The sequence below is a fragment of the Phascolarctos cinereus genome, unplaced genomic scaffold (genome assembly GCF_003287225.1).
Source record: "Phascolarctos cinereus isolate Bilbo 61053 unplaced genomic scaffold, phaCin_HiC Scaffold_4;HRSCAF=312, whole genome shotgun sequence".
NCBI classification, from domain to species: Eukaryota; Metazoa; Chordata; class Mammalia; order Diprotodontia; family Phascolarctidae; genus Phascolarctos; species Phascolarctos cinereus.
This window is the reverse complement of record NW_027555847.1, coordinates 197,440,282-197,456,649: the sequence shown is the minus strand read 5'-3', so window position 1 is coordinate 197,456,649 and position 16,368 is coordinate 197,440,282. Positions and strand designations below refer to the sequence as shown.

General features: G+C 36.9%; 1 pseudogene; it reads left to right on the top strand.

Annotated features, from left to right (window-relative positions):
- The window catches only part of LOC110198629 (large ribosomal subunit protein eL14 pseudogene), a 109,400-nt pseudogene extending 94,209 nt beyond the window's left edge, over nt 1-15,191 (top strand).
- Nucleotides 15,192-16,368: the final 1,177 nt, after the last annotated feature.

The window sequence follows — 16,368 nt, the reverse complement described above, 5'->3', positions numbered from 1 at the left end:
TTCAGTGCCATACCAATCAAGCTACCAAAAAAGTATTTTATAGAGCTAGAAAAAATGATAAGCTTCATTTGGAATAACAAAAAATCCAAATATCAAGGAAACTAATGAAAAGAAATGCTAAGGAAGATAGCCTAACCATGCCAGATCTGAAATTGTATTATAAAGCAGAAATCATCAAAACTTCATGGTACTGGCTAAGAAATAGAGTGGTGGATCAGTGAAATAGGTTAGGTATGCAAGACACAGTGACTATGGTAATGACTATAGTACTCTACTATTTGATAAAACCAAAGACCCCAGCTTCTGGGATAAGAACTCACTATTTAACAAAAATTGCTGCTAAAACTGAAAAAAGAGTATGGTAGAAACTAGACACAGACCAAAATCTTACACCATATACCAAAATTAAGTCAAAAACAATTTAGATATAAAGACTGATACTATAAGCAAACTGGGAGAGCAAGGAATAGTTTACTTGTCAGATCTATGGAGAAGGGAAGAATTTATGACTAAACAAGAGATAGAGAACATTATGAAATGCAAAATACATAATTTTGATTACACTAAATTAAAAAAAAATTTTTTGCACAAACAAAGCCAATGCAACCTAGATTAGGAGGGTAGCAGAAAACTGGATGAGAATTTTTACAACCAGTGTCTCTGATAAGGTCCTCATTTCTAAAATATATAGAGAACTAAGTCAAATTTATAAGAACACAAGTCATTCCCCAATTGATAAATGATCAAAGGATATGAACAGGTAGTTTTCAGATGAAGAAATTAAAGCCATCTATCCTCACATGAAAAAAAAAATGTTCTACATTACTATTAGAGAAATGCAGATCAAAATAACTCTGAGGAACTACATCACACCTATCAGATTAGCCAAAATGACAAAACAGGGAAATGATGAATGTTGGAGAAGGCGTGGGAAAAATGGAACACTAATGCGCTGTTGGTGGCGTTGTGAAATGATCCAACCATTTTGGAGAGCAATTTGGAACTATGCCCAAAGAGCTATAAAAATGTGCATACCCAGCAAAAGCACTTCTAGGGCTGTACCCCAAAGATATAACAAAACTGGGAAAAGGACTCATATCTGTGGTGACAAAGAATTACAAACTAAGGGGATGCCCATCAGTTGGGGAATGGCTGAACAAGTTGTGGTATATGAATGTAATGGAATCTATTGTGCTATAAGAAAAGATGAGTAAGTGGGCTTCAGAAAAACCTGGAAAGATGTGTATGGACTGATGCTGAGTGAAATGAGCAGAACCAGGAGAATATTGTACACAGTAATATTCATGTTGTGCAATGACTAACTTGGATTAGACTTAGTTCTTCTCAGTAATGCAAGGCTTTAAGACATCTCCAAAGTTTTATGATGGAAAATGCTATCAGCATCCAGAGAAATAACTGGAGTTTGAATGCAGAATGAGGCATGCTATTTGCTCTTTTTTTCCTTCTGTTTTGTTTTGTTTTGTTTTCCCTTTCTAGTGGTTCCTCCTATTGGTTCTAATTCTTCTTTATAATGTGATTAATGTGAAAATATGTTTAATATTATTGTATATGTAGAGTCTATATCAGATTGCATGCCACCTTGTGGAGGGAGGAGGGGAGGGAGGGGGAGAAAATTTAAAACTCAAAAGCTTATGGAAGTAAATGTTGAAAACTAAAAATGAATTAATAAAAAAAGAAATAAAGAAGGCCTTTTTCTGAGAAACTTGCTTCAATTTTTTTCACAGTTACTATTGCTAACCATAGTTCCCTCTATCCTATTCCATCCCCAGTTTATTCAATTTTCTCTTGCCTTTTGCTCTGTCTCTGATCAAAAATGTTTTGCTTCTGACTATCCCCTCCACCAATCTCCCTCCCTTCTATCAACCCCCTCCCCCTTATCTTATACCTACTTTCCTGTAGGGTGATATAGGTTTCTATACCCAATTGAATGTGTATGTTAATTCCCTTTTTGAGCCAGTTTTGAGGAGAGTAAGGTTCATTCATTCTCCCTCAATTCTCCTCTCTTTTCCTCCACTGTAAAAGCTTTATCTTGCATCTTTTATGGGAGATAATTACCTCATTCTACCTTTCCCTCTCTCTTTCTCCAAGTACATACCTCTTTCACCCCTTAATTTTATTTTTTAGATATCATCCCTTCATATTCAACTCACATCTGTGCTTTCTATTTATATATACTCTTAAATTCCTTAATAATGAGAAAATTCTTATGAGTTATAAATATCATTTTCCCATGTAGCAATATAAACAATTTAACCTTATTAAATCCCTTATGATTTCCCTTTCCTCTTTATCTTCTTATGCTTCTCTTGAGTTTTATATTTGATTGATTCATGATGTCTCACAGTCATTAGCTTCCACTTGCCTAATTTTAACTTTTAAGGTGTTGTTTTCCTTAGTTAGTGTTTGCACTTTCTTTTCCATTTGGTCAATTGTACTTTTAAGGAGTTGTTTTCTTCAGTGGGTTTTTGTATCTCCTTTTTCATTGGTCAATTCTACTTTTTAAGGAGTTTTCCAAGCTGTTGAGTCTTTTTTTCATAATTCTTTTGCATTACTCTCATTTCTTTTCCACATTTTTCTTCTACGTCTCTTATATGACTTTCAAGCACCTTTTTGAGCTCTTCCATGAGTTCTTTCTGGACTTGAGATGACTTCCCATTTTTCTTTAAGGTTTTACCCATAGGTGTTTTAACATAGTTGTCCTATTCTGAGTTTGTGTCTTGGTCTTCCCTGTCACCATAATAACTTTCTATGGTCAGATTCTTTTTTTGTTATATGTTTTTTGGTTGTTTGTTTGTTTAGCTCATCCCCTCTTTTGTGGGGGCTTTTTCATTTCTTTTGGATTTGTTCTCTGCTCCCAAGTTGGAAGGGGCACTGTCTCTGGCTTTTTGTGCTAATGGCTGCAGGCCATTACTATTTACCTAGTACTGCATTGATCTTGCCCTGAGGTCCACAGGGGACCCTCATGTCTGGTTCTGCACTGTGGCATGGGGTGGAGGCGTTTGGCAGCTTATACCTGGTGCTGAGCTGGGGTTCTAGTGGTGGTGTCTAGCATGTACTGAGGCCCAGTGGGGTTTTTGTACATTTCCTCAGGGCACAGGAAGGTCTGGACCCTGGGGGATGTCTAGTTGCCCTGGGTCCCACTGACGCACATGGAGGTCTTGCCACTGAAGGATGCCTAACTGCAGCTGTGCTGAAGCATGTAGTGGTTCTTGGAGCTGGAGTCTGCCAATTCCCCTGGCTATGCTAAAGCACCTGTGGGTCATTGTGTTGGCATTTGCCTGCTCCACCACACTGGGGTTCAAGATCTCCCACTGGTTTGTTGAGGTGGGGCTTGCTTCTGGCTTGCTGGGATGCTTCCTGTCCTGGAATGCACTCCTTTTTACCTGAGTGAGATGGACCTTTCTTAGTGATCCTTCTTCACTGAGATTTTTTTTTAAATCACCTTTTCTATTTGGCCAATTCTCCTTTTTAAGACAGTCTTCTCTATACTGGCTTTTTGTACCTCTTTTACCATTTAGCCTAGTCTGTTTTTAAAGCTTTATTTTCCTCAGTTTTGTGTGTGTGTCCTTTACCAACTGTTTTTCGTGATTTTCTTGCATCACTCTCATCTCTTACCAATTTTTCCTTTACCTCTCTTGCTTGATTTTCAGAATATTTTTTGGGCTCTTCCACAGCCTGAGATCAATTCATTTGTTTTTCCTTAGAGGCTTTAGATGTAGCAACTTTGACTTTGTTATTTTCTTCTGACTGTGTGTTTTGATCTTCCTAATCACCATAGAAACTTTAGAACTTTTTTTCTGTTGTTTGGTCATTTCCCCAGCCTATTACTTGACTTTTAACTCTTTGTTAAAGTAGGAACACACTGTCCTAAGCTTCAAGGGTTTTGTGCAGCTGTTTTCATAGATTCTTCTAGGGACCTGTAAGTTTTCAGGAGAAGTTTTACTATTTGTGTGGCCTGTGCTCTGGTCTGTGAGTAACCACAAACACTCCTTTCTGCTCTGGAAATGTTACCAGGGTCCCTGTTTCACTGTGGCTATAAGCTCTGGCATACTAGAGCTTCTCCTTGCCCTGGGACTGCCACTCAGGACTGTGACCTGGATGTGAGTATGGGAAGCAATAGAGTCCTACTTCCATTCCAGCATAGAGACCCCTATAATCTCCTTCTCATTAGTTATTCAACCCTCTTACCATCTGTGGGCTGGGAGGTCTTAAAGCAGCTGCTGCTGCTGCTAATTCAGTGGCTCCCAAGGATTGCTTCTGATTTGCTAGGGCTGTGCTTGTATCAGACCTTTCCTGCTGACCTTACAAGTTCTCTTGGCTGGGGAAATTCTTTCATTCCATCTTTCATTCCATCTAAAATTTTTTTAAGTCATTATTTAGTGGTATTTGAAAGTGTTGGGGGGAGAGCTCAGGTGAGTGCCTGCCTTTACTCCAGCATCTTGACTCCACCTCTGTCTTATACTTAAAAAAACCCCAAAACTAATTAGATCCTTACATCCTTGCTAACCATCATCCTACATCTCTTCTCCCAAGCTCTTTGTAGCTGAATTCCTTGTAATAACCTGCTTGTGGATTTGCCTGCCTCAAGTATCTCCCCACTCCAATACATCCTCTGTTAGCCACCAGTGACCCTGAAGACTATGTTATCCCCTTACTCTACTGCCACCCTATTATCTCCAGAATCAAATACAAAATCTTTTCTATGTGATGTTCAAAGCCCTTCATAACCCCTCCTCCAAATTATCAGTATCAAAAATGAAAATGGGAATGCACCAACAATGAAGATGAAATTAAAGAAATTATTAGAGGCTATTTTGCCAAATTATACATTTGTAAAACTGACAATCTAAGTGAAATGGATGAATATTTACAAAAATGTAAATTATCCAGATTAACAAAAGAGGAAATAGAATATTTAAATAAACCTATCCCTTTCTAGTCTTCTTATAACCCATTCTCCATCATGTTCTTTGATCCAGTGTCACTGGCCTCCTTACAGTTGTACAAACAATATAGACTTGGTTCAATGCATTTTCTCTGGCTGTCCTTCATACCTGGAATACTCTTCCTCCTCAACTCTACTTACTAACTTCCTTGACTTTCTTCAGATCCCAACTAAAATCGCATCATCTATAGTAAACCTTTCCTTGGTTATTACCTCCCCTCTTTTAAGTATATCTTATTTTCCATCCTGTATACAGATTGCTTTGTATATATTTGTTTGTTTATTGTCTCCTTCTATTAGATTGTGGATTCTGAGAAGGCAACAACAGTCATTAACTCTTTTTTGTATCCCCTGAACCTTTTTATGTAGAATGGCAATTTATTAATTGACAAAAATAGATATACTTGTTGAGTGTTGGCACCAATTGTTTTGATAGTGTACAGCCTCAGGGTGAACAGATTCATTCAGAAGATCAAATTACAAAGAAACACAAGTTTGCTTCTTGAGAAAAGATTTTGAAGAAATCTGTTCTCAAAGGATCTTTCCATCAAGATGGGATATGCCTTGGACACATCTATGGTAAAGTTCTGCTGTAAGAATATTTCTATCCAAAGATATGGGACTTGTCATCTAGCACCAATGCTGGTCAAACAATGACAAATCATAGCAACTCAGTTCTCCTTTATTTATAAGAACTCCATGTAAATTACCACTTTTTTACATCATCTTACAGCTGACAGTGTAGATTAGAAGTATTTAACATTTTATTTTTTTCTCTCAGATGAAATATCAGAAGTTACTTTAATCTTGACAATAAATGGTGGCATTCTGCCATAGCTCCCTGAGCTTTTTAGTGGCCAGCTCCTAAAGCTCTGTCTTGTTCTAATACATCTTCAGCCGATGCCTTTGGGAAGCATTATCGATCTTTTAAGAGAAAGATCTTCCAGGCTACATGCTTTGGACTATTCAACACATTTTAAGTTCTTTAGTTAAAAAGCTGCACTGTATCTACCTCAGTGGTACACAAAATGCTATTTGGGAAGCTGGCCTGACCCTCCTCAGGGAGGTCAATATATAGATTTCATCTCTTCTCCACCTTAAAAAAAAGTAGCTATCTTCCCTTCTCTCATGTGTTCAGTACCTCCTCATAAGTCTCTTTGAGGCTGGGGAAAACCACTCATAAAACATTTCTCCTTCCAGTTTCTGGTTGCCCACATGTAACCCATGCCCAAATATTCAGATTTTCTCCCAACCTCTAAGAAGCTTTTATAAAGCATTAGGAACAATGGAAGGTAAGGAGAAGGTTAGCTATATTTCCTGATATTCCTTAGGCCTTAAGAAAAGTCCTCAATCCCATGCATAAAATATTATTTCCAGCTTAGACATCACATTTGAGCAGGATTTAGAGAAGTTAGAGCATATCAAGTAAAAGAAGAAGAGGAAGTTGTTAGTACTATAAATGATGTTGTATGAGGATCAAGTGAAAGCACTAGCAAAGTTTAGCCTGGAATAAAAGACATATGATGGGTGTGTAACTGTATTTGTCAGATGTTAGAAAAATTAGTTGGTTATACTTGACCCTAGAGGACAGAACAAACATTAATATCTCTGATAACAGTATGGTATCCAAAGTCTATAGATAATCGATAGAAATCAGTTAGATCAACAGCCAATATTCACAAATGATATAAATAGCTTTTAAAAGAAGAAAGAGTATCAACAACAATCTAAAGAGCTATTCAAATCATTAAAAATACAAAATGCAAATTAAAACAGTCCTGTGAAATCACCTTACAGTCATCAAATTAACTGATTTTTTTTTGAGATGGGAAAATTCACTATTGAATAGCCTGGGAAAGATAGGCCAGTGGACCTGTAAATTGGGTCATCTATTCTAGAAATCAATTTTGAATTCTTTAACAAATTCTGTTTATATCTTTTGCCCCAAAGATTTCACTGCACAGATTAAAAGCTTATGCAATTACTGAAACCATGAATATACCCTTATGTGTAATGATATTCAAAGCAGCATTACTTGTTATAACAATCTAAACCTTAATGTACTTTCTTCAAAAATGAATTTGTTTACTCACATTCTTAAATGAATAGCTCTGATGTTCTTTATTCATGTACTTCACCTTGTCATAAGGCCACTCCATTATTCTGAAGATAATGTGAATGAAAAAAGAAAGCCTCTGCTTAATGATGCTTATTCTTCTTTTCTTCTTCCTGATAGTATCTCATCTCCACTATGTCCTCATGTAACACTTGGATGTTGAAAATCTCTGTCACTTTGAACAGCAAGTGATCAATGAAAGCTTCTGAGACCAAAAACACTGAACACCACTATTTCAGGCAGGAGTAGTTATTAGCAGCCTTTAACCTCAATTTAAGAATTGCTGCCTTTCTGTAAAAATATGCATACCCTTTGACCCAGCAATAGCTCTTCTAGACCTATATCCCAAAGAGGTCATACAAATGGAAAATTTACCTACATGTACAACAAAATATTTATAGCAGCTCTTTCTGTGGTGGCAAAGAATTGGAAAGTGAGGGGATGTCCATCAATTGGGGAATGGCTGAACAAGTTATGAAACATGAATATAATGGAATACTATTGTGCCATAAGAAACGATGAGCAGGAAAACTTAAGAAAAACCTGGAAAGACTTGTATGGACTGATGCTGAGTGAAGTGAGCAGAACCAGGAGAACATTGTACCCAGTGACAGCCACATTGTGTGATGACTAACTTGGATAGACTTAACTCTTCTCAGCAATGCAAGGATCTAAGACATCTCCAAAAGACTCATGATGGAAAATATTACCATACCCAGAGAAATAACTATCGAGTCTGAATGTAGATCAAAGCATACAATTCGGTCTTTTTTTTCTTCTGTTTTGTTTTGTTTCTTCTTTCTTGTGGTTCCTTCTATTGGTTCTAATTCTTCTTTATAGCATGACTAATATTAAAATATGTTAATGGGAATGTATATGTAGACCTATACCAGATTGCACACCATCTTAGGGATGGAGGAATGGAGGGAGGGGGAGAAAATCTAAAACTCAAAAGCTTATGGAAGTGAATGTTGAAAACTAAAAATAAATTAATTTTTTAAAAAATTGATACCCTTTACTTCCCCTTATTACTTCTTTCAGCAAGGTCTAGTTGTTGAGTATACGTTAGCTACTAATAGGTCTAGATTCTCTTTAATGGCCTCTTACTCTGAATCTTGGCAAATAATCACTATAATGCTGTTGGAGGAGAGAACAGTTACCTTCTTCTCATGGCTCTGTCTGACAGACCCAACATTTCTTTCAAAACAGTCGAGAATCTAGTCTGAGATTCCAAAATAATCTTTATACATCCACAGTTCTGATATGGGTATAGTATGCACAGCTAACCTATCTGTCCTTTTATTTGGTCTGGGTTTGGAAGAGATTTGGGATTTTTTGTTGTAGTTTCAAGAAGACAAGGTGTAGGGAAGAAATAAACCTATTATCGAGGTCTTGCTGGGGTTCCTCTGGAAAGACTGAGGTAAAGTCTTTTCTTTGAGAAAAGATTCTTGACCTACTCCTTAATGTTTATTTTCTTGCTCTTCCCCCTGGGGTCCTAAATGTACAGGATGATCTTGTCTTGCTGGTTTAGACTCTCACTTTCTTCATTTTGCCCTCAATTTTATAGGTATTACTTTTTTTACTTGTTAAATTTTTAAGATTAGGAATTAAAAGCTCTCTTTACCCCATTTTGAACATGTTTTCTGAAGATCTCTAAATTGAGAAAACACTGTAGAAGACCAAATGATGGTAGCTATTATCTGTTGTTATCATCCTACAAATGAATCATGAACTCTGGTTGATTTCCTTTGAGGGACTGAGTATCTGTAAGTCTTCTGTTTCCTCAGAGCATTCTTTCAGTATGATCTCAGCAGCTGATCAATGTTGGATACACTTTCAGGAAGAGAATCTTCCCCTGTGGACCCCAGTTTCACATCATAAATATAAATCTTCTTCTTAATTAACTCCAATCTGGCATCAGTCTCCCAAAGAATGATCACTACCTTTATAATTTCTACTAAGTAGCAGATGCTTCTAACTGGCTGATTTTTAGTCTTGGATAGTGAAGAGATGTAAGGACAGTTAGAAGAGGAAGAAGCCTTATTTTCCTGTTGTTTCTCAAAAATAATTAGTGTCATGTTGCCTTAGAGGTTCTTCTCCTTTGAGGAGCCACTCAGCCTTGGACCCCACTGCCTCTTGGACCTTCCATCCTTCTGACAAGTGGGTGAACCCAGGAAAGAGTCTCAAAGGGCCTGGGGCTGACGTCAATTCCCCTGGTGCCTATCAGGCCTGGAAGGCCCTGGAGCTTCGGTGCAGGAGAGCCTCAGCCTCATTCTCTTGGGTGAAGGACGGTGAGCGCCCAAGCCAGCACTTTCTTTTTAAATTTTTTATATTTTATTTTTTGCAATTACATGTAAAAAAATGTTTTTAATTAATTTTTTAAAAAAAATTTTGAGTTCTAAATTTTCTCCTTCCCTCTCTATCTCCCCCCTCCTTGAGAAGACAAACAACATGATATAAACTGTACATGTGCCTTCATGGAAAGCATATGTTGTGAAAGAAAACACAGACCAAAAAACCCCTCCACAAAACAAGGAAAATAAAGTTTTAAAAAGTATGCTTCAATATGCATTCAGACTCCATCAGTTCTTTATCTGGAGGTGAATAGCATTTTTTGTCATAAGTCCTTCAAGGTTGATAGCTGAATAGCTTGATTTCAACATTGCTACTTTTAGAAGAAAATATAAAAGACATTTGGAGTTATCAAGGAAATAAGAAATCTAGCTGTTTGTTCTAATTTTATTCATGTTTATGTTCATGTATGCCCATAAAGGAATATAAACAAATCATTCATCAATCTGCAAGCATGTGTAAGTATTTATAAGACATTAGCAGTACTCTTTGGACTCTTTATATTATAAAAATGATGGGAGAGGCAGACTGGATTACATATATTTTGTATTTTGAATGATATAAACACACCTCTTCCTTTGGTATTGATTTTAAAGAAATGGTAACACCTGTGTGACAGGAAAGTTTGGGTGAGAAATAGTTTTTTTTTCTTGTATCACCACCGACACCTCAGAACAATAGCTAATTGTATTGCCTAGGGGAATAAAAGTTGATAAAGCATAATTGAATGATGTAGGTAGATAGCAATGTCTGAAATTAGGATGATAATGTGATCTGCATGTGTTCCTTGTTTCTTTGTATGAAGGTAAAAGTAACTGAAATATAAAAGAACAATCTGTCAGGTTACATCTGGTTTTATGGTTCTCACATTCAAGCAATGAAATGTGGGGCCTTCAGTTTCCAAACTCTCTCAAGGCCTCTAGGGATTGGTTCCTTGTAGTATGGTACAATAACTCTGAGTTCTGCTATGATGATTTTGCTCCACAATTTGCCACCCATTCTCCAGCTAAGTGTCTTCAACCTGTCCTCCATGTATCAGGAGTACAGTGTCAGTATTCTTAAACCTCAGGGTTATTTTTCATTATAGAGCAAAAATCAGGAGAAGGCAGGTTGATAGTGGCCCATAGTTTCCAGAGATTAAGGACCTCAAGCAGTAAAATGGACATTTTAGGAGGCTTTTTTACCTCTAAGGCATGACATGGGCTAGAAGACAGACTGTGATAGCTTGTAAGTAAGCATATTGACCTTTGACAAAAATATTCTAAGACATGTAGTTGTATTTTCTCTTAATTACATTTTTGAATCTTTGATTTTGACTTGCTTCAGGAAATCGGGATTGTACTTTCTAATTCTTTCCCCTAATCTCCTGATCACTTATTTCAAAGCTCTATATGATAGCTTTCCACTCTGTTCTTTCAGAACATTTCCAAGTTTCCCAACTTCTAAATAAAGTTGTTTTCTAAAATTTTTATGAATCTTACTCCTCTCCTTCTAGTGCTTTCATTTGATCTCTTAAAACTCAAGAGAAAGTCATTTCATGCTAGCTTGAAAGAAAGTAGCCTTTCAGTCTCAACTTTTATGTCAAGAAGGCTTTTTGGCCTTAAAGAGCTTTTGGCCAATCAACTTGACTTTGGAGGAAGATAGTAAAAAAGAATCTCTCTCTATTTAGAGATTTCCTCAATCAACAGTACTGTGGATTCAAGCTTCTTAAGAAGAAGCAAGTGTTCTAAGTCAGGAGTCATTGTAAATGGCCTTGGTGATTTCTAAGTTTCTCTTTACCTATACTGCCAGAGCTAATTAATAGAAGGCTACAAATCTGTAGGTTGCTGCTTAAATATACTCGGTGTTAACTTTCAGTAGCAGGAACTGAGACACATTTATTCTATTATTTACTCTACAGTATATTTTCATGAGGTGAATGGGTACTGTTTGTTAGTTAAGATGACAATTTTGTGAAATAAATGACTAGTTTTATTCAGGTAGTACATGTTGGGGAAAGGGCAAGTAGAAGGAGGAAAGAGGGCACTGGTTAAGTGAATTGAGTTTTCTCATTAAGGAAATACTAATCAGAAAACCTGGATAAAACACTAATAAAGAAAACCTGTAACACAAAAGAACTCAAATACCTCAAAATGTATTTCTTGGTATAGTAGAATAGCAAAATGACCAGTTAAAATTAAAATTTCTCTTCATTCTAATAAAAAAATCATTTCAAAATGAATTCCATGCTATTAGGGCTAGTGTTATAGCAATTTTTATTTGTCAGTAAGCAGTTATGTGTTTTCTAATAGGTTCCAGAAACAGGTACTGGGTACATCAAAGACAAAATGAGCCTTATGGAACACATGTGGTTCACATAGAACACATATGGTTCACATGGAACACATTAATAGGTTCTAATAACTGTCATGGTGTACCCTTAAATCAAGAATTTTACAAACCAAGAAAAGCATGGAAAGTGGCTCAGATTTCACTGGAAGAGAGATGCCAGTGTCAACATTACAAAGTTCATTTCAGTGCTTATTATAGGAACTCTAAGATGTTCTCTTTCTTGTCTTATTAATTAAAATATAAAGTAAATAATTGACTTATTTCCCATTGATTCGGGATATGAGAGCACCTAGGGATTATACTGCATATTAATTTGCATTGTGCAATCATATGGGTGTTATAAGGAAGGTGAATTTTAGTGTGTGTAAAGTGGATTTTTTGGTTATTCTTTCTTAGAGTTTTCTTCCCGGGATATATATAGCCATAACAATCTCTATTTCCCAGGTGTTAGATATGAGTTCTTTCAGATATGATCATGGTTCAAAACAGTTTCTACTGCATAGTAGCAATAGATATAGGGGTGAAGTTATGTAAAATTGTAAGGCCATTGCTGACAATATGCCTTCTTTGTCTATTGCCCTATAAAGCAAGTGGGCACTGGTTAGTGACTGGGGACCCCCTCAATGGTGAATGTGCAGGCTAGAATGCTGTGCAAGCTCTGATTGCCCCCCCATAAAGACTTGGGAGGGGGAATCTGTGTGTTTGCCTCAACCAGCCCCCACTGAGGTTTGAGGGGATTTAGAAGAGTGGACAAACCGTGCTGGTCTCCATTGACCCTATCAAGATTGAGGGGTAGTTGCCTCTCCCTTCACACTGGCCCCTGTGAGAAGGGTCCTTAGGGAATGCTGTAGGAGTTGGTACGCCCATTATCAGCAAAATCCCTTTGAGAAGACTAGACTAGAATAAAGTAATCTTATTTAACCTGTTATTATGACTACATTACTTTCTTCCTGACTCACCAAATCAAAAGCGAACCTGCTAGTGAGAGAGGTGCTAGAAGCCCTTCTGTGTCTTCTTCCTAAGAAATGGCATAGTCAATGTGTTTACTTGTCCAACAGTTGTATAGAAAATTAGTCTATATGAGTATTGACCCCAGGACATATGCTGAAAGTTTTGCTTTAAAATAAAAAATTATCAATTTCTTTCTTTTTGTTTTGCCTCTGCGCAAAAGTTAAATATGTGTGTGTATATGCTGGTTCTCTTTTGTGTGTGCCAGTTGTGGGGTGGGGAGACAAGTTGAGGGGTGGGTTTTACGTAATTGAGTTTGTATTGTAGTAACCAATGATGAATCCAGAAGAGGAGAGGAAGAGGTATGCAATCTAGATATAAGAGCTGCTTTAAAAAATTCAACCTCTTTTTAGAAATATTTCATTTTTTATTTCTCCTTTTTTCCCTTTGTAGTCTGCTCTGACAAGAAATGACAGGTTAACTTTTCTAAGTTTTTATGTTGAAATAGCTATTAAATATTCTTGTACCACCTACCCCACCTCCAGATAAAATTCAAAGTGGATATGCTCTGTAAGGTGCTAAAAATCTCCTGTTAAAAAAAGATACAAAATTTTTTTTAAAAGATAGAAATTTTAACTCATTCAATTCAACTAACATTTATTAAGGGCCTATTATTTGGGATATAATCCATTTAAAAAAATCTGATTGCATCCATGTAGGCAACTCCCAGAGAAGATGTAGAGGAGCCTTCGCTACTCAAAAAGTTGCCTGTGATAATGACAGGTTAAATGACTTGCCTAGCATAATACAGCTAATGTTTCAATGATAGGATTTGGACTTAGGTTTTCCTGAGTCTGAGGCTAAGAATCTATCCACTACATCATAGTTACCTCACAATATACTTCATTTAAACAAACCAAAAAACCCCCATTAATCAAGTATTATTTAGGCACCTACTATGTGACTGGAAATGTGCTTGTGCTGAGAAGCAGTGTGGCATAATAGATGAAGAGATGATGGTCTTGGAGGCAGCAACACCTGAGTTCAATTTCAGCCTCTGATACACACTGGCTGAATTACTCTGGGCAAGTCAAATAACTTCTCTGTGCTCTAGTCAACTTTCTAAATCTGTAAGATACAAAGAAGGTACCAACCTATGTTGGTGCAAAGAGTTTCCTATACTAATAAGAACATTATTCTTCCTCTTCCAACACATTTAACATTTTTTGTGTTCTTGATGCCCAAGTGGAAGTTGAAGATAGATACATAGATACATACATAGAGATGATATATAGATACAGATTTTAGATATAGATATGTAGATACAAATATATATTTCTATATAGGGGATAGATTAGATAGATAGATAGACAGACAGACTAGTTCTTGATCTGTCCCCTCCTAGCAAACCTTCTGCAATGCATATACAATGAAATTTGTAGCAGTTTAGATCACAAGGATCAAGCACACAGCCCAGGGCAGCATTGTGGCCAGCAATACTCTGGAGTACAGCCTAAACCTGATTAAAGTATAATTGAGAAACATTTAACAAAATAAATAAAAATAAAATAAAATATAGATAATGTTACTATGTGGTTTTCTAAGTATGTACCCACAAGGATCCTCAATTTCTATTTGACTTTGACCCCACTAGTCTAAACTATGTTGATTTATCCGTCAGGGCACCTGTGGAAAGGGTTCATACATGGAGTAGCCAGTCACTCTTATGGTTCATTCTAACACCTGGATTCTCTATTCCTCTAGTAGTACTCAATTTAGAGATGTGTCAACAACTAATATTGGAAATGGCCATTTAACTGCTGAACAACAATAGAAAAAGGGATCGTCTTTCTTGTTCAGTACCGCCAACATGGTATTCAACGCTATGTGGAAATTGGCCGGGTGGCCTACATTTCCTTTGGGCCGCATGCTGACAAGCTGGTAGCTATTGTGGATGTTACTGATCAGAATAGGGCTTTGGTTGATGGCCTATGCAGAGGTGGGAGGAGGCAGGCCATGCCATTTAAATGTATGCAGCTTACAGACTTTGTGTTCAAGTTCCCACACAGTGCTCGTTAGAAATATGTCCAGACTGCTTGGGAGAAAGAAAAGATCACTACAAAATGGAAAGCCACAAGATGGGCCAAGAAGATGGAAATCAGAGAAAGGAAAGCTAATATAACAGATTTTGACTGTTACAAAGTCATGAAGGCCAAGAAAATGAGAAAACGAACTATCAAGCATGAAGTAAAGAAACTCCAGAAGGCATCCACCCAGAAGGGGTCTCCTAAGAAGGCACTGGCTGCAAAAGTCTCTGCCAAGAAGATCCCGTCAAAGATGGCTGAGAGTCAGAAGGCCACCCCTGGTTGGAAAGGTCAGAAGGATCAGAAGGCCTACAGCCAGAAAGACCCAGCCAAGTAGGGACACCCCCAGAAAGGATCTGCTCAGAAAACAGTTGCTCCAAAGGCCAAAAAATAAGAGGCTGCCAGAAATCAAATAAAGGTTTTGCTACACAAAAAAAAAGAAAAAGGGATATTTGTGATAAATATATTTAACAGTATAGATTCAGTGTGATAATGCTGCATTGGAGAATATAGTGTCTCTGATGACTTATTGCCATACTTTGCAGTATAGCCTGAAGAATGCTTAATAAATGGAAATCAGACTCTCACCATACACAACTGTAACACTCTCTATTGTAGCACTGAGAGTGCTTGCTAAGGGGAAATAGGCCCTCAGGTAAGGCCCTTAGCGAAGTTGGCTATAAAAGGTAGAGTCACAAGAAAAAATTCAAGAGGGGAGGAAACAATAGAGGACAGGCATGAAACTAGGGATAATTCAAGTCATTGCCTTGCTTTGACATAATATCCTATCTGTCTATGATTGTGTGTGTATACACACACATATGCATACACATATGTGTGTGTGTACATATATATGTCTGTGTGTATATGTGTGTATGTATATACATACATATATATATATACATGCATACATATATACACATGTATACATATATATACATATACACACATATACACACACATGCATGTGTATGTGTTTTTAAAGCATTATCCTAACTGCACTTGTGAGTTGACCTGACCATTTGTTTTTATCATTTTGAGAAAAAGTTAATGGTGCTATAGTGGATGCCAATACTTGAAATACTTAGTGTTTACAATATTGAGAATATTTATCTGTGGAAGTCAATGTGGTTTCCACAAAACCTACCCATTCTGGCCTGGAGTATCTGAAGAACCACCTCCTGTGTTTCCTGGGAGAGAAGAAGTCTCAAATCAAGAACCTGTTTATCTGTGTGTTAGAGAAGTGGGAGGCAAGCCCCGTCACTCATGTTAGAAGAGATTCTGATGAAGATTGGCTCCAGATAAGCCTGGGTTGCTTTCTTTTTTTGTCTGATAGGATTTCTGAGGGATGCCCTACTTCTTTTATCTGTCTGAAATCCAAGAAAAGTAAGCACCCTCATGGGTAGGAGTTAAAGCTTTTCTAATACTTAGGCAGTATTATTTTTAAAATAAGGTATTACTGAAAACTACATGTGATTGTTAGTAATTAAGATATCCTAAGGTGCTGTGGGATATACTATACTAGATATAGATAAAAGATTTGTATCCCAGATCTATGAGGTAATGTGGAA